Consider the following 19,600-nt stretch of genomic DNA (forward strand, 5'->3'; position numbering starts at 1 on the left):
AACGTCTGTGACGATATCTGAAAGGTACGAGCGGAACGTGAATCAGTATCTTGATACCTGTCAGGTTTTCTCAAATTATCCCTATTCCTGAGGTTATACCTCCTTTCAGAGGGCTCCTTTTGAGGTGACCTACCTCGGGATTGAGAACGTTTCTCTTTTGAATGTTGTTTGTTATTTTCCCACTTCTTTTTAGAAGCTGTAGGATTGTGTTTAATAGAGTCCTTCTCAGGACCTTCAGACAGTTGTGGTTTAACTGGTTTCCCACCCAAACTATCTCTGCCTAATTCTTCATAGGAATTTTCTATTATTCTGGGTAGTTCTTGTTGATGTTCTGTTACATCAAATTCCCTTAAGTGTTGGCAGATCGCCACTGATGCTGCCTCCCCTTTAATATTAGATAATATTATTGTTGAGACCTGGTCGAAGTTTTTTAGTAATTTCATACCTAAATTCAGAGCAGGCTCTGCCACGTATTCATTTTGAATTTGTTTCAGGACATTGGGTATTACCGCAATAGACGGAACGCCATGTGTTTTAGTATAGATGGTAGCAAAGACTATGCCCCAAGTGGTGCAGTCTTCCAGATGTGGTGTGATCCCTATTGGTAAACAGATTGTTAGGATTCTGTGTTTCTCATAAGGGCTAGTATTAGGAAATACTGCTTCGATTGGAGTAATTTTTTAGCTATCCAGAATGGAATTTGTTCACGTTTTGTGGGCATGTTACACATGACTGTGTGTAAAGTCTGTGGAGTAATTTTTACTGTATTCCCCTGGTGAGGGGTTTGATTTGGAATGGTTAATGGTGGTTGGACTGCGCATGACATATTGGACTAACTGTCTGTACATTTCATTAACTCTTTAAGTTGAGCGAGTAATTCATCGTCTGACATCTCTTTGATGTCATGATGAGGCTTGTAGCTGGCTAAAATCGGCCATGTTGCTCCTGGTCTACCTAGTGGACCGAGCCTGGTAATGTGATTGAAATGTTTTAGGGTACCTTTAAACCAGAGATTATGTTCCTGGTATGCGAGTGGCATTTCAACATCCTCGAAGGGAATATATTCCTCAGGTGGGTCATCTTCTTTATAGAAGTGAAACACTTTTGTTACTGGATTTGATTCCGGGAATACTATCCATGAATAGAATACCTCTGTCTGAAAAGATTCATGTGCCTCTATCACGAAAACTGCTCTACCACCTCTTGGTGTTAGGCCATGTTTTATACGTTTTAGAGTGATGGCTCTTTAAATTTGGATGGATGTTTATAACACCCTCATCAGTTTAATTTAAACCTGTAAGATTAAAAGCTGTTACGACTTGGTCAGTCGTAGCCTCACCGGTCACGGTATTATTATCCCCGTTTTGGGACATTGTTTTTGAAAAATGTAGAACAAGTTTCAAGGAAACAAAGATAAGGTGCACAATATTTTGGAACACTGTATCCTTCAACGTTGAACAAACCAAACAGCTAATACATAGGATTTTAGTCCTACTCAGCTACTCAGCTTAACCCTACCCACTCCAGACGTCTTATGGAGTATAATGAGTAGGGGTCTCTGAGAAAAGCACGATTGAGTTACTTCAGTATCTAGCGTTAAATTAGTGCCTTACCAAACACGTTGGGCGCCATGTAGTATAGTTCCTATTTCCCTTATATTCTCTGCGCATTGGAATAATATACTCTATAGTTGTGGCATAGGACTGAGGTCAGTATGCCTCTATCGAGTACATTAAACTTAAATACTTTGTGTGCCAACTAACTCAGAGGCCACTAGAAACTCCTTGAATAAAAAAGAAGGGAGTAGTTTCTGGCAACCGCATAAACATGAGAACTTTGTTTCCCTTAGAATCGGAACATGTCTCAGAATTGTGGAAACAAAAGATAACAGTTTCACTCAGTCAATCGTGCATGCTTAGTTTCTTCAGTTACACAGAAATAGATAGACGTGAGCTTCAATAAAAGGATTAATTTGAACAGTCTTGATGAATACAGGCCCCAGCTAGGCCCGCAAGACACAAGGGTTCGCTCTCCTGTAACGGAATCTATAAGGAAGTTGGCAGGGAAACTGCAAAGTACAAAAACAACGTTTATTAACCCTTAAGGGTGGTCCTACAATCCACACAACACTCTTCAGTATTGCATGGAGTAGCACACAGAACTTGCGTACATAGTCCCCTTTTATACACCACAGAGGGGCTCATAAGTGGGTGGATACAACATGAGGTCGAAGAACATTACCGTTTATGGTCATTCTCGATACTGAATCAATACATGGGCGGGGCCAACACATTTCTCAAGCCCGCGAAAACACATGGTCAAGCAAAGCTAATTATAACAGATGTGGTCAAGTCCGGGCATGCGCCAGATGGACAAGAGAGAGCTATTTATAAACTGTTACTAGGCAGATTACAAGAGCAACTAACACAGAGGTCGGACTCTCCTCGTGGCGAACACGTGGCAGCATGTTAATACAAAATGGAGTCCGGACTTCGGTCAACATAACGAAGAAAACATGATCTAAAGGGAAAAGACATTAATGTTTTCAGTAAATGCTTAATCACATTGCTGTTTTAATTTACAACAGACGACCCTTTCAGCATTTACTGAAGACATCCGGTTTCCAAGAATAATCATCATATATGTCAATTATCATCATTCCTTTAACCTCTTTAGCTAGACCCTTTTGGTGAGCAACATCGGCAATAGCTTTCTTGTCTGGAATGCAGAATGAAATGCATACAGAACAGCACAATGGTCCACATTGAATACACATACAGAAAAAGAACAGAATTGCTATAATAATACAGAGACCAGTTAAAACCTTCCATCCCCAGGCAGTAACCAATGCCCAAAACCATCCAGAAAAGGACCAAGTGCCGTTTTCTGTGTGGATTTCAGCTGCTATTTTATGCAGCTTGTTAATGGCGTTATAAACGGATGGCGTATGATCAGGAATGAACACACAGCAGCTACTTCCAATAACTTTACAGGCTCCTCCTCGATCAGCTAGCATTACATCTAATACCATACGATTCTGCAATGCAACAATCCTAGTTATTTGTAACTCTTCCATAAGATTCCCAAGAGCAGCAGCAGTCTGATTAGTCACAGCTTCTACCACCCTTGTTAATCTTCGGATCTTCCTACTATTTAAAGCGGCTCCAACAAAGAAAAACAGTCCTAAGTTAAAGTCAATATACTGTTGCAAGCTGGTATCGGTTTGATCCACATCATCAATTGATAGAGTACGTTTATATCTATTTACAGTCACATTATTCAAAAGTTTCAAATCCTTATGATATGACGCGGGTGCTAGGAATACAGGAGGTAATAGGAATGATACATAGCATACCCCAGACCACCCAGCCGGCAAACGGTAATAGCCTTTATTTCCACATACAAAGTAGGTATTATGGGACGCTAGGAAGGTACTGTTATTCAACCCGTCAATGTTCAATACGGTTATGCAATCACTGACACCAACAGGGATAAAACCCACACTCTGGACACACAGGTCCGCTTGAGCTTGTGCCACTTGGATCACAAATTTGTCCTTCCCCACAGTGTCTCTGGTGTTCGTGAAGATATAGGGAATGGATTCATTGTCCGGTCGGTACTCTTCCCATTCCCAAATTGTCCCATTCGCTTGTGGATACCCATTCTTGTCCTGATGGCATTCTTTATTAAGTCTGAAAAGCAATCGTCCCACTGTCGGTTTCCGAGTGGCAAAAAGCAAAGTGTACCATGCTCTACAAGAGCCATTATGGGAGAAAGGAAGTGGTATGAATGGCGTACCTCCTTTCTTCTGATGGGCCGGCATCATCCCACATATCCAACAGTTCGTAGCGTTCGTAGCAACGTGGGTATGATGCAGCATCTGGATGAAAGTGTTATTCAAGTAAGATTGTCGATGCTTCAACTCTTGATACGGTAATGTATAAAAGTAGTGCTCCTCAGGCACCGGAGTTGTCAACACAAGTGTTTTCCGAGCAGGAGTTACCTCCTCCACAAACCATGTGGTTATCCCAACAACAGCTACTGTTAGCATGAACCCCAACGCACAAAGGATTTTCTTCTTCTCCATGTCAAAAGAAACAATACCCTGATATCTTCCTGAAACTAAAAAGTCTGTCAGAACTCTTCCCCTTGGGCAGCGGTTGATTTCTTCACCAGCGGGCCAAGACGGGTGTCACTACACTAATGCAGGGCTGATCCCCCCCCCTTGCCTCATCGGCTCTCCGTTTCACTAACCCAAGGGCCGTTCTGACAGTATGTCCCGGCACTGGAAACCTTACTTCCTTGGTCGAAGATGATATCGCCTTCCTCCAGAAGTCGTGTGGTCCGGAAAGAGCTCCTCAGTGTCATTCGGCTTCGCAGCACGGCCTGTCTCTGCTGCTAGGATTTCTCGTTGATCGGTCAGCACGGCAGACTCCACCAATCCGGGCGGTACCTTTCGACAGTGCAAGGAATGGATCCAATTCTTTCGGTTCGAGACTCGCACAGCCGTCCTCGTTGCAAGGAGGACTTGCTCAGGTCCTACCCATCTCGGCTCCAAACTGTTCGTTCTGTCGAAGACTTTCACCATGACATGATCTCCAGGTCGGAGACCATGTCCTTCGCCGGTAGACCGATCAGGGAGCGCCTCTCGGACCTGTTGATGAATAGAAACCAAGTTATCCGTTAACTGTGCCAGATAATCGCTCATCATTACACAAGGTACATCATACACAGCCTTAGGCCTTGGTGGACCCCAAATGTTCATTGGGCGTCCGAATACTATTTCGTATGGCGTAAGGCCGGTTCGAGAGTGTGGCACTGACCTAATTGACAATAACGCCAGTGGCAGGGCGTCTGGCCAAGTCAAAGACGTTGAAGCTTGGATTTTGGCGATCTTAAGCTTCAGTGTACCATTATATTTCTCGACTAGTCCTGCAGACTGAGGGTGGAACACGGCGTGGAACTTCTGGGTGATGCCTAGGCCCTTCAAGACATACTTTATAACATCCGCTACAAAGTGAGGGCCATTATCACTCCACAGAAGTCTACAGACGCCGTATCGAGGGAAAAACTCTTTTAGCAGTAGCTTCGCCGTGGTCATTGCAGTATTGTCTTTCGTAGGGTACGCCTCAACCCATTTGCTGAAAGCGCAAACCACTACTAGAACATACTTTAAATTGTTACAGCGCTCAAGCTGGATGTAATCCATCTGCAGAACCTCAAAGGGTGCAGTAGGTGTCGCAAATCCTCCTGCTGGAGTTCGAGTGCCTTCCCCTGGATTATACTTCAGACAAATCATACAGGTCTGCACTACCCTCTTTGCCGTGCTAGCAATCTCTGGATGCTCCCAAACTTGGGTAAGCAATTTCACAATTGCGGAAGCTCCAACATGTGCTAGCCCATGTGCCATCTGAACCATAGGTTGTACAAAAGCCGTGGGTAACTTCCATCTATCCATCTGTTTATTTCTCCAACAACCCTCATCATCCAACTCTCCCTCGCTAGCCCATTTCTCCCGCTCTTTATCAGAAGCGGTCCTTTGCATTTCTCGCACTTCCTCCTTCACATCACGCCATCTCTCCACCTGTGATTTTACTACATACATGGCAGTAGCGCCGGGCTGCATCTCAGTCTCCCGTGCTACTCGATCCGCTAACGCATTCCCTTCTCCAACTTTATCAACCACTTTCCTATGGGCGCTACACTTAACGATAGCAATTTTCTTTGGGTATGTCAATGCAGTTAAAAGATTATGAACTAACTCTCCATGCATTATCTGTACTCCATGTGACGTTAAAAACCCTCTCTCCTTCCAGAGTAGGCCGAAGTCATGCGCTACTCCGAAGGCATAGCGGCTATCTGTATAAACATTCACACATAATCCTGTACTGAGCTCACATGCTCGTGTTAATGCTATCAGTTCCGCTGCTTGAGCTGATTTCTGTGGTATGCGTGCTGTCTCCACTATCGTGTGTAATGTGGTAATTGCATACGCTGCTGAAGTCGTACCATCTGGTAGCTTCAGGCATGATCCGTCTACCCACAACTCTCCATCTACATCTGAAAAGGGCGTATCCTGGAGATCAATACGACCCTTTGTTTGTTCCTCAGTCACAAGAATACAATCATGCGCTTTCTGCGCCTCAGGCTGGGTCTCGGGGTATGGCAACAATGTGGCCGGGTTTAATGTCACGCACCTTTTCAACGTAATATGAGGAGCCAAAAGCGTCAGCTCATATCCCGTTAAACGGGCACTGGTCAAATGCTGCGTCTTCGTTTGATTGAGCAGGGCATCCACAGCATGGGGAACTAACACCAACAATTTATGGGACAACACAATTCCTTCACTTTGGCGTATTGACACAGCTGTCGCCGCTACCGAGCGAAAACACCCTGGTAATGCTCGGGCGACAGGATCAAGCACAGCCGAAAAATATGCACAAGGGCGCTGCTTATCGCCGTGCATCTGCACTAAAACTGACAATGCACATCCATCTTTCTCATGCACATACAGCGAAAAGGGTTTAGCATAATCAGGGGTCCCTAACACTGGTGCTGAACAAAGGGCCTGTCTCAATTGCTGAAAAGCAGCATCACACTCCTCTGACCAGGGGATCGGGATGGGCGTGTCTTTTGTCAAGAGAGCTAGTAATGGCTTAGCTATGTGTGAAAACCCCAATATCCACTGTCTACAAAAAGAAACAAGACCCAAAAATGCACGCACATCCTTCTGCGTGGATGGTCTCGGCGTGTCCAAAATTACTTGGATACGATCTGGTGTGAGTGCACGTCCCTCCTTAGACAAAAGGTGACCCAAATAAGTCACCTTTGGTCTACAGAATTGCAATTTCTTCCTAGATACCTTATGATTGTGGGATGCTAAAAAGGAAAGTAAGGATAACGTGCTTTTCTCACACAACTCCAGGGTGTCAGCCGCCAACAAGATGTCATCGACATATTGAATGAGGGCGACCCCCTCGAGTAAAACAAAGGAATCCAATTGTCGTTTCAAAGCCTGACTGTAAATACTAGGGCTTTCTGTATAGCCTTGGGGAATTCTACAAAAACGATAAGATCTATTGTTTAATGTGAACCCAAAAAGAAATCGGCTAACAGGGTGAATGGGAATGGAAAAGAAGGCATTCTTCAAATCAATCACTGAAAACATGGTCGCCGTAGGCGGGACCAAGGTAAGCAACGTCGTGATATCGGAGACCACCGGGTACTGAGGTATCACGATCTTGTTTACCTCCCTCAAATCAATTATGAACCGATAGACCTTTGCATCCGTGTCCTTTTTCAAAATTGGGAGAATCGGACTGTTACAGATATTATAGGGAACTTCTTCCACTACCCCTACTGCTATCAAGTCTTGCACAATCTGTATGAGAGCCTCCTCGCCCTCCTGGGAAATACGATACTGCGGGAGGCGTGGTAACACCGCCCCTTCCTGGACACTAATGTGGACCGGAGGAATCACCATTTGTCCCACATCAGTGTCCGAAGTCGCCCATAAAGCTCGGGGGAGGGTAGCCAACAACGCATCCTCTGATATCGTACACATCCGCCCAGACCGGGGGTAGTTGTCATTTAAGATCACCCTCACACCCTCAGGGGAGCAGCAGATTGTAGCCCTAAAGTACTTTAACATATCAAGGCCCATAATGTTATCCGGTGTATACGGAGCAAGCAGAAACGGACAGGGCGCAGAAAAAGAATCAACCTTAAATGTAAGGGGCTGTGAAAGAGGGCTTCGGGAGAGTGTACCGTCAAACCCTACCGATGTAACCACTGAGCCGGATGGGGGAGCCCCCGGAACCAAGTACCTAGACAATGCACTACGGGTCGCTCCTGTATCTACTAGGAACTGATCGGTAGAACCTAAAACTTCAGCCGATACATAAGGACCCGTCTGATCGACCGGCACCTCAACTGATTCAGACCCCCATCCAACGCATTCCTATGCATGCTGCGAATCGTGATATCCCGATCGATCGATGTCCGACACATGATACTGGTGCTGGCGATCGAAAACATTTGAGCTATCTCGGTGCTGCCCAGCAGTATCGAAACGGGTATTATCATTAGAATTCCCTCTAAAGTTCGAGGAACCCCCTCTACCTCTCGGGCCACCCGGAGTATGCCCCTGACGTGAAGCACGCAACACTGGGCAATCCCTGGCCCAATGGCCCAATTGCTTGCAATACGCACACTGGTTCCGATTCAAATCAGATCGGCCCGAAGGGGGACCATAAGATCCGCCCCTTCCTCTATTATTACCCCGTCGGGGCGGGCCATATACTTGTGCTAACATCACCTTAGTCTTGAGGTCTTTCGATTTCTTCTCCTCCTGGCCCTTCGCCTCGTGCTCCTGACGCTCATAATACTGAGCGATGGTCAGAAGAGCCGTCGGTGTCGCTGAGGACCAAGAACTCTCGCTCGCTTTTAACCGGGCCGCAACTGCCGGTAGCAGATTAGCCACATATTTGTCCGCGAAAAGGTGGCGGCCCGTGTCATCAGTAAGCGACTGACCACTAAAATCATGAAACGTCTCCTCAAAGCGCGTAAAGAAGTCCGCAACTGACTCGTCAACTTTCTGTTTACATGCAGCTAACATATTCCAATCAATCTTTTTAGGGGGGATAATCGTCTTCAACTTAGCCACAATAGCCGCAGGGAGATCTAAAATATTCTGGGGTGGTTTCTGTGCGGGCTTCCGTTCCCTATCCTCATCCTCAAGGTCAGACCACCGGGCCTTAAAGGCAACCGCATCATCTACCTTTCGGACAGAGCGCCACGTATCCGGCGGTAGGATAAGGCCAAAGAACAGGTCTATATCCGCTAAGGTCATAATGCAAGAATTCAAGGCCCCCTCGACTTCTTCATAGAAGGCCGCTGGATTCTTGCGGGGGTCAGGCAGTGCATTTTTTAATGCCATAACATCGGCCCTATGCCATGGAGTGTAAACCCAATTATATACAAAATATCCCCTTGCATCGGCGGAGTTAATATCCGAGCTAGTCCCTGCTCCCTTAGGAGGAACATACAAAGGCGCCGCCTCTCGCATTGGTTTAGCATGCACTATGTCATCCTTATCTGACTGGGAGGCGGATGGGTGGCCCCCTGCTGCAGACGAATCCGACTGCTTCTCCTCCTCCGTTTGTTGACGTGCTTTCTCTCTAAGGGCCAGCACCTCGTCCCGCAAAGCGAACAGCCGCCGAGCCGCCTCAGGAGCCTTAGGGGGAGAAAAAACACCATTACGTAATGCTCCGGCATCCGAAGACACTTCGTCAGGCTCAAGGACACTGGAATATTTTCGGAAAGCAGCAATTACTTCATCCGCGAAATGAGACAGAAAATACACCCTCTCTCTATCTTGCCACGACCCCCAAGTATGGAACAACTCCTCCTTAGATATCTTGCCCTTAAGGGCACGGAGGGAAAGTTTCCGAAGCTCAGCCATATGCTCGGCCGATAACATGGACCGTGTGTCGACCTTACCCGGAGCCGGGCCAGAATCTTGCGGCCGCGGAGCAGATGCGCCAACATAAGGGGGCGGAGAGCGATCTAGTAAATAAAAATCATCATCAGGTTTATTAAGGACAGGATAAAGTGGCTGACGAACAACATATTGACCCGAAACTTGTAGCCTACGCTCTTTCTCTTGTCTATCCGTCTGCTCTTTGTCCTCCCGACGCTTCGCTTCCTGCGCTCGCACATGATCATTCTTCCGTTGCTCTTTATCAAACAGCGCTTTCTCACGTTTCTCTCGCTCACGCACTTCCTTCACCCATAATCGCACACACTCAAACATATCCTGACGAGCACGTCGCTTACACATACACTGTTCCACATACTCAATCTTACGTATATCAAACGATCCATACAAAGGCCATCGCAACTCAGGATCCTTCTTCGTGTATTTCCTCCATAGCGTGCTGTACATTATGGAAGAAAGACCATGCTTCACGTACATATCCCTATTAGGAGTCCCCTCTGGGGGAGCTGGAGCAGATTCCTCGAGGTTCAACCGGTTTCCAAAACAGCAGCACCACTTACGGAGTGCGCTAAAAGCAGGCATGCTTAGGAATAATGCAAAATATGCAATATTATAAAGAAAAATGGCACTTAATCGTTGCGCCGTTCAAAGTTTACACAGCTCTGGAGAAATCTCTCCACATTACCTGCCTATATGTGTTGCAACGCATATATTTTCACAAAGATAAATTCAAAATATGACTAGTCATCACAAATCACACTCAAATAGCCAACCCAGGCTTCAAAAACTCGGAGCAAGTACCGTACAACGGTTCTTACCAATCAAGAGTCCAGGTTCCAACTGCCAAGCTCCACAATCGCCCAAACGGCTCTCACGGCAGGACCGACAGAAGAGGTCTCAGTCGATGACCGGCGCCACCCAGATGGTCAGCTCGGAAGGGAAGGAAGAAAAACCTCGGGATGCCAGGGCTAAGACGCCGCTGGCAGTGATCACGTCCCCGGCCAAACTCCTCACCTTCGTCGCGACCAGTCCTTCGAGCATCCGAGTCGCCGATGAGCCCCACGTGACGGGCGCCAATTGATGAATACAGGCCCCAGCTAGGCCCGCAAGACACAAGGGTTCGCTCTCCTGTAACGGAATCTATAAGGAAGTTGGCAGGGAAACTGCAAAGTACAAAAACAACGTTTATTAACCCTTAAGGGTGGTCCTACAATCCACACAACACTCTTCAGTATTGCATGGAGTAGCACACAGAACTTGCGTACATAGTCCCCTTTTATACACCACAGAGGGGCTCATAAGTGGGTGGATACAACATGAGGTCGAAGAACATTACCGTTTATGGTCATTCTCGATACTGAATCAATACATGGGCGGGGCCAACACATTCCTCAAGCCCGCGAAAACACATGGTCAAGCAAAGCTAATTATAACAGATGTGGTCAAGTCCGGGCATGCGCCAGATGGACAAGAGAGAGCTATTTATAAACTGTTACTAGGCAGATTACAAGAGCAACTAACACAGAGGTCGGACTCTCCTCGTGGCGAACACGTGGCAGCATGTTAATACAAAATGGAGTCCGGACTTCGGTCAACATAACGAAGAAAACATGATCTAAAGGGAAAAGACATTAATGTTTTCAGTAAATGCTTAATCACATTGCTGTTTTAATTTACAACAGTCTTGTTTCTCGTGTAAGAGATATGAGCTGCTACAATCGTAAGACAGTATGCAAGATATAATACGTACAGCGTAAGCAGTAAGAAGAAATAATACTGCAAAAGCATTATCTTCTAGCTATGACATATATTCATATACTCATACATAAATAACATAGGCTAAAAAGTGGATACTCGTTTGATGCTTCTAAATAGTTCTACCCCAGTGTAGCTAACCTAAGTGTAGTACAAGGTAAGAAGTAGGTGCCGTATTCTATAGTATGGTAAGCTATAGTTTTGCATATGCCAAGAGTCCCTCTAGGTTCTAGTCAGCTCTATACCTTAGAGTGAGAGATGTGGGAGTCTCTTTCCAGGTCTCAAACTCTAACACCCCGCGAAGGGAGTCAGAACACTGGAAACTGGATTCTCTGCAAGCAGGGATGACAGCGTCTGGTCAGTGCGTCAGGCGGGGACTCGAATTCTTCCAAACTTGCCGTGGCGAGCCGTATCGAGCCTTGCAGCCGAGCCGTAGCTTGCCATGGTAAGGCAAGGTATATTTATACCTGGGAGGTGCTTAGAAATGTTAGCATTGACGTAAAGTTGGGCACAGGAAGACGTCATGAATGAACCCCTAAGGAATAGTAGTTCATGCATAATAGATGAGTTCTTGTAGAAATAAATAATTCTAGCTAAGGAAAGTCCCAATGGCTTAAGGGTCTGGTTTCTAAGAACTCGTTGTGACGTGGGGATGGACGGATGTACGTGACCATGCCTGTATTTGGATAGCATGGCTAATGCCTAAATAAGGACTGGGATTCTATGCCTAAATAAGGGCATTGCGAATTGTGACTATATAAGGACATGATTTAGGAAAACCTATGTACAGACATCTAAATCGAAACAAAACAGGGTAGTATGCCCAGACGACTCCTCTACACCTACAGACCTCCTTACCTCGGCGAGGCACATGGCGGCTTTCTCACGTCTCCATTATGATGTGGATCCTTTGCTTGTGCCACCAGATGGCAAGAATTCTCCTTATGTCTACCATGGCAGAGAAAAATCAAAAATTCTCAGCTGCACTCAGCTACATCGTGTCCCTGGCTCCAGCGTTCCTAACCTAGAAGCTGTTTCAGCATCTCAGGCGAGCCATTGACATGACCTCCAGCTAGTGAGTGGAGGTCATGCATGCTAGCAGTGAGTCATGCCACTGGAGTCAAGCTATCCTGGCTGATGAGGGCTGAAAGCCCAAAACCGATCATAGGATGCTTGGTTCCAGTCCAGGGAGGACCTGGCCTGGCAGATCGGGCTGGACTGTTCCCATTGGGCGCAGGGTCAAGACTGATTTGCACATGGCTGGGTCCAAACTGGAATGGCATGGTGAGCAAAAAACACGATGGATTTAGGCCCAAATTTCTGTACTGGGGTTAATGTATGACATTGTTCTGCATTCTGTCCATCAATTGTTCTTTTTGCATTTGTCACCCTGAGTGGAACGGGTATGCCCAGACGTAGGTCTCATGCTCTCAATGCCACTGGAGTCAAGCTATCCTGGCTTATGAGGTCTGAACGCCCAAAACTGGTCCTAGGATGCTTGTTTCCAGTTCAGGGAGGACCTGGCCTGGCAGATCGTGCTGGACTGTTCCCATTGGGTGCAGGGTCAAGACTGATTTGCATATGGCTGGGTCCAAACTGGAATGGCATGGTGAGCAAAATAACGATGGATTTAGGCCCAGATCTCTGTACTGGGGTGAATGTATGGCATTCTGTCAATCAATTGTTGTTTTTGCACTCTAGCCCAAGCAGCTTCCAATGTTCCCAAATGTTGATATAACTCCTTAAGCAAGTAGTCTTTCGGATGATCCGGAGGGTGATGAAGCAGCTGGAGACGACGGCGTTGACCTGTCTGGTCATGGAGAGGGAGGAGTCGAGCACGATGCCGAGGTCTCGGGTGTGGTTCGTGGGGGTGTAGGTGCTGCCGAGGGCAGTGGGCTACCAGGTGTTGTCCCATGCCGAGCGGGAGGGTCCGAGGGGAAAGACTTCTGTCTTCTCCGAGTTGAGCTTCAGGCAGTTTCTGCTCATCCAGGATGCAACGTCCTTCATTCTTTCCTGGAAATTGAGTCTGGTGGTGAATGGGTCCTTGATGAGGGAGAGGATGAACTCTGTGTCATCGGCGTAGGATACTATGCTGAGTCCGTGCTGTCTGATGATGGCGGCGAGCGGGGCCATGTAGATGTTGAAGAGCGTGGGGCTGAGCGATGATCCTTGGGGCGCTCCCCAGTTGATTTCCGTGGGTTCGGAGGGGAAAGATTCTTTGGGTTCTGCCGGTGAGGAACGAGCGGATCCCATCGAGGGCAGTTCCTTGTATGCTGGCATTGTGGAGTCTGGCGGTGAGTGTGCAGTGGGAGACTGTGTCGAACGCTGCAGAGAGGCCGAATAGGATCAGGACCGTGTTGTGTCCTTGGTCGAGGAGGGTGCGGATGTCGTCTGTGGCGATGAGTAGAACGGCCGCGGTGCTGTGGTTGCTGCGGAATCGAGATTGAGAGAGGTCGAAGTTGGAGTTCATCTGTACGAAACTGGTGTTCATGTAAAGCGCTCTGATACCCTATGTCTCGGGTCCAGTTTGCGCTATATAAAACCCTCGATGTATCAGGTCTAGCAGTTCTTTCAAACTATCTCACCTGAGAATGCAAAAGCTCGCAGGCACTGGAAATTGCTTCAGTTCAACAAAGATTGGACAAAATCGAGGGGATGGTGCAATAAATTCAAGGGACAAATTAAACAACATGAGCAACGAGTATCAAATATGTAAGATCCTTCTTTGACCTGGGACAATGATATTGCTACTCTTTAGAAAAAATTACAGGCTTCACAGTTGAAAGTGGATGAAATGGAGAAACAAGTAAGACAATCTAATTTGCATTTTACAGGTATTCCAGAGGAAAGTGAACATATAAATGGCCAGGCTAATCCCTTATTATACATAGAAACAGTAATTAAAGAGCAAATTCTGGAAAATGCATTGGGATGATGTTACTATAAGGCGGGAGCATAGGGTTCCAGCACAACGACCAGCAGGTGCAACGGACAATGATTGAACATTTCTCAGATTTTCATTTAAAAGATTCTATTTTAAGCAAGGCGATTCAGAAAAAGGGAATTGTGTGAACTCATGGATCAAGAGTGAGAGTATTCCCCGATATGTCAGCATTGGCGGCTCACCAGCAAAGAGATTTTGTACGGATTATTGGTCAGTTAAAGAGTGCCGGGGCACAGGCTTCCATTATCCAACAGCCCAAACTGAAAATGTTATTCAAAGGTCAATTCCTGCTATGTGCTACTCTAAAGGAATCCCAGGACATGTTGCAAAGGGTGATTCAAGCAAGCAAAGGGTAGTGGCAACCAGGGGGAATGCCAGTCTAAGCCAGAATGCAACATAAAATGGTATAGAAGGTTATTATGGTGAAGTAGAATAGGTTAAAACAATAAGTTATTTACGTTTTTCAGGGTGGTCTCGGTTTAAATGGTGAGTACTAGTCACTTTTCTTTTGGGCAGATAGCAACATCCGATTGATGGATACTTAGATTTAGGTGTTGAGTTTTACGTAGTGCACACATTTTCCGTCTATTAAAAATCTGGTGCCATTTTTTTTTGTATATTGGTGTCCAATGCGGCTTAAGGATAGGGCCTAAGAGAGTAAACTTTTATAGTCTGCCAGGTCTAAACTCTGTGCAGTTTTCTATACGAGCAGTTTTTTAGGCACTTTAGCACTACATACCCGAATAGGGTTATTTTGTTAAAGTAGCACTTTAGGAAAAGTTTACATATTTAAAATACTGTCTTACGGAGGGGAAAAGGGGAGCGACTGCAATGGGTCACCGAGAATAATTTAGGTGGTTGTAATCTGCCAGGTATAGACTTTATGCAATTTTTACTTTTTTATAGGAGCTCTTTTATAGTCTGTCAGGTCTAGACTCTATGCACTTTGCACTTTTTTATATGAGCACTATTCTTATGGCACGTTAGCACTATCTACATTCCGAACTGGGTCAATTCTGTTAAAACTGGTACTTTATGAAAATGTTTACATATTTTAATCTGGGTTTTAATAAGGAAAAAGGAGAGTGGCTGCAATAACTCACCAAGCACAATCTAGGTGGTTGTTGCTAAAAAATAAATACAGTTAACAGTAGAAATTTGTTAAGTAGGTGTCATTCTGCCCAATTAGCATGCTAGGAATATGTTATCCCTATTTCAAGTTTCTGCGATATAATAATGGGAATAACACTGTGGAAAGTAGGTTATCAAAACATTAGTATTAGTGCTATTTTGCTGAAATTTGGTTTGATGTAATTCTGTTGTTATTAGCAAGTATATAATACCGTGGAATGTTGTACGGAACAGGATACTATTCTTCAATCTGCGGTAACTATGTACTAAACATTTTGTTAAAATACTACATAGAGACACATGACAGCTTTTATATGTCCACCCCTGGTATCCGCGGAAAATATGAGAGTTGCTGTGGCAATACACCAACTAGCACTATCCAGTTTGTGGGTGTTAAAAAGTGTATACAATCCATGGGAATTCGTCAAGTATTAGTTATATTGCCAATTAGCACTTTTTTTTTTACAAGTTAGCACTTTATATCTGTTTCTAGATGTTGAGAATAAGCGTCTATAAAATATTGAGGGGGTGGAAGCAGAAGAGTGTGAGCAGGTGCCAGGACAGGCACTACAATTTTGGGTGGGATGAGGAAGGGATTTAAGGGCCATTCCCTTCTTCGAATGGGGTGTCGGAAGGGGTGGGTTGGAAGGAGGGGCCGTGCAGATAAGAGCAAGATGAGCATAGGTTTTTGATGGGAGATGTATATGAGTATGAGGAGAATAGGAGTCGATGTGGTAACAGTGAAAAACAGGGGTAAGGATCAAATTCAGCAAATAAATGGCAGTAAGGCCCAGGGCCGGACTGGGAACCAAAACCGGCCCTGGCAAAGTGCTCGGACTTTGAACTACAAGTTATTTATGAAAATCTGTAGAAATGGGATTGCTCCTACTGCCCAGCAAGTGGTTCATGCTGACCAAACAGGATTTTTGCCAGGGAGATCAATGGTTGCCAATACCTATTATTTGACACAGGCTAGCAACAATTTTTTAGTGGAATATTAATGATGGATGCGAAAAAAGCATTGAACCTTGTCAACTGGTAAGCTCTGTTTTTTATTTTAGGGAAGTTTGGCTTTCCATCTCAATTGATAGCGATGCTAAAAGAATTATATAAAAGGAGGTAGAAGCGAAGATAATTATTATTATGGAAGAGGTGGGAGAAGCTTAGATTAGGCACGGCACCCTTCAGGGATGCCCATTATTCCCTCTCTTGTTCTCTCTCTTTATTGAGCCACTTGCTGTTAAAATCCATTCTAATCCATTGATTTTGGCTCCTATATAGGGTATGGCAAAAATCTAATTATCTGCAGACGGCAATCTTATAGCTTAAGGCTGTACTTGCAAATATATAGTAGGCGCTAGAGGAAATCCAAGCTTTTACAGGCCTAGGTGGATATAGGGATAATTAGTCCAAAACAGAGTAGCTTCTGATAAGTTTTACGGATTCCCAGTTGCCTGCAGGTATTCAGACTCTACCACAACATCCCTTAAGATACTTATGTATCTAGGTATCTATGTGATTATACACAATTGTTCCATTAAAATTATGTGAACACTCTTATGAAGGTAAAAAAAGGTATTAGACAGGTGGGCTTTACTACCTATGTCATTAGTGTGTTTAGGTTCGCTAGTTAAAATGTCAATACTCCCCTTGTTTGTATTTTTCTTCTCAAACCTTCCTTTGAAAGTGCCTAACTCATACTTCAGTGAATTTGATAATGTTATTGGTGAGTTTATATGGGCAAAAAACAAGCCTGGGTAAAATGGTCTACTCTCCAACTAGACAGAGCGGGGGGATAGCATTACCACATTTTCAAACATATTATCAGGCCTCCCTGGCTTGTCTGATGGTACAATGGAGACAGCAGTAGAACACGCAAAAGCAGAACTTAAAGAGATTGAAGAGCTAGAAAAAGAATTACTTGGGGATGACAGAGTAGCAGGAGCCAAAACACTGCAAGAAAAATTGAACAAGACCATAGAGGACTTTAATTGAAGAAGAAAGTGGACAAAGTAACTAAGGACATTAAAAACTTCTGTAAAGAAAGGGACTTTCCCTACTTGAGAGACGACTACTACACCACTATTGGCAACCAGAACAGACAGAATACCTGGGGTAGGTTCAGGAGGAACCATCCGGTTACATTCTCTGAATCCTCAGGGGGATCAGACGACTCTGGCAAACAACCTGGTACAAGATGGTCAGACAATCTCCCAGGTCAGCCTTTTTTAGATCGGTCGGCAAAAGCAAAAGCAAAGACTTGGTAAAAGTACCCAGGGGAGAGACAAACTAGGAGGAAATACTATCAGTGGGGCCCTCAACCATACTAAGTCAAAACAAAAGTGCATTGGAAGTCATTACGATTTTCAGGCAGAATTTTTTCAGTTTTTCACGAAAATAGGCCTGAAGATTTTCTTTAAAGATAGAGAGCTTATGACACAAGACACAGTGACGGGGCTGAGACCACCATCCACTTTCTATCACACCAATGCTATGATGCCACCAGAATTGCTTACCTTTGAAAGTCTAGTCCTAGTGGGCCTGGACAGTATAAAAAAACAACAGACAATACGTACCTTACAACATTACATTACAGGAACGCCAAGCTTTAAACACACTCAAAAATGACAAACCCATAATTCTTAAACCCGCTGACAATGGGGGTGGGATTGTAGTCCAGGACCGCAAAGACTACGACACTGAAATCCTGAAACAAATAGGAGAAGAAAGGCACTACAAGAAATTGCCCAGTAACCCATTAGCTGACATTAGAAAGGAGATACTGCAAATCACCACAGAGGGAGTGGATCAAGGTTACATAAATAAGAAAGAATTTGAATTCTTGAACGCAGTGAACCCTAGGACACCTGTACTTTACATAGTCCCCAAGATACACAAAAGTACCACCAATCCCCCAGGTCGACCAATTTTGTCAGGCTGCAGGTCCATTCTAGAGCCCATTGGGAGATATATAGATCATTTCATCATAGAATTTGTACCCCTACAAGAAACGTATGTGAGAGATACAATGTACATGATTAATCTGGTTGATGGTATGCATTACAACATAGATTCTGATTGGCTAGCGACTTTAGATTTTTCATCACTTTACACTAACATCCAACAAACCAAGAGCATTCAGGTTATTGAGGAGCTCCTAGACACTAGACCTATACTGATTCAAGTACCCACTTCCTTCATTATCTCTCTTCTACGCATCACCTTGCAAACAAATTATTTTGTTTCCAATGGGAAATACTATCAACAATGCTCTGGGACCAGCATGGGAGCCATTTTTGCACCCAACCTGGCTAACATTTACATGAACCATTATATAGAACAGAAATTTGCTCTAAGTATCACCAATATGTATCGCTCCAACATCAAATGTTGGAAAAGATACATAGATGACATTTTTCTTATCTGGTCCGGGAGTGAGATTGAATTTAACAACTTTGTCCTGTACCTGAACAGCATTCAAACACACTTGACATTTACCTCCACAAAACATAAGTCAACCATAGCCTTTCTTGATCTCAAAATCCAACACGCTGAGGGGACACTATATGCGTCCCTTCACAGAAAGCCCACCAAGAGAAACACGCTTCTATCATATCGAAGCCACCACCCCCATGCCCTACGGGCCGGATTACCCTTTGGCCAATTTCTGCGCTTGCGCAGAAATTGTACTCATAAGCAAGATTATATGTTGGATACACTGAAAGCTAAACTAGTGGCAAGAGGCTAACCCACAAGATTAGTGAGAAAATCTATGACAAGCGCCTGGTTCTGCCCAAGGGAAGAATTGCTAACCACCAGAGAAAAACCTACAGTAGACAGACTGATTGTGTTACTACATTTGACGTGCACACCAACAATATTCGCAAGCTGATAACCAAAAATTGGGACATAATCAAAAGTATCGACCCTGAGATTGACACCACAATGTTTGCTTTTAAACGCAGTAAGAACATCAAAGATCACCGGTTAGATCATCTACAGAGGTCACTTTGCGTAAATGCAATACATTACTATCCACATGGGGCTTACCGGAAATCAAAGGACACCACAAGTGTGGGAATTGGGTTTCCTGCACCTTTACATCAAACACGAACGTATTTGAACATGCAAGTATGAAGAACACATTGGAATTCTTTTCCAGTTGTAATACACGAAACGTAGTATACTGCATATGGTACCCTTGTGGGTTACCATACATTGGCCAAACACAACAGCCAGTAAAGCCGCGCATTGGACATCATCGCAGCCGG

Source organism: Triturus cristatus, chromosome 1_2 (genome assembly GCF_964204655.1).
Source record: "Triturus cristatus chromosome 1_2, aTriCri1.1, whole genome shotgun sequence".
Lineage (NCBI taxonomy): Eukaryota > Metazoa > Chordata > Amphibia > Caudata > Salamandridae > Triturus > Triturus cristatus.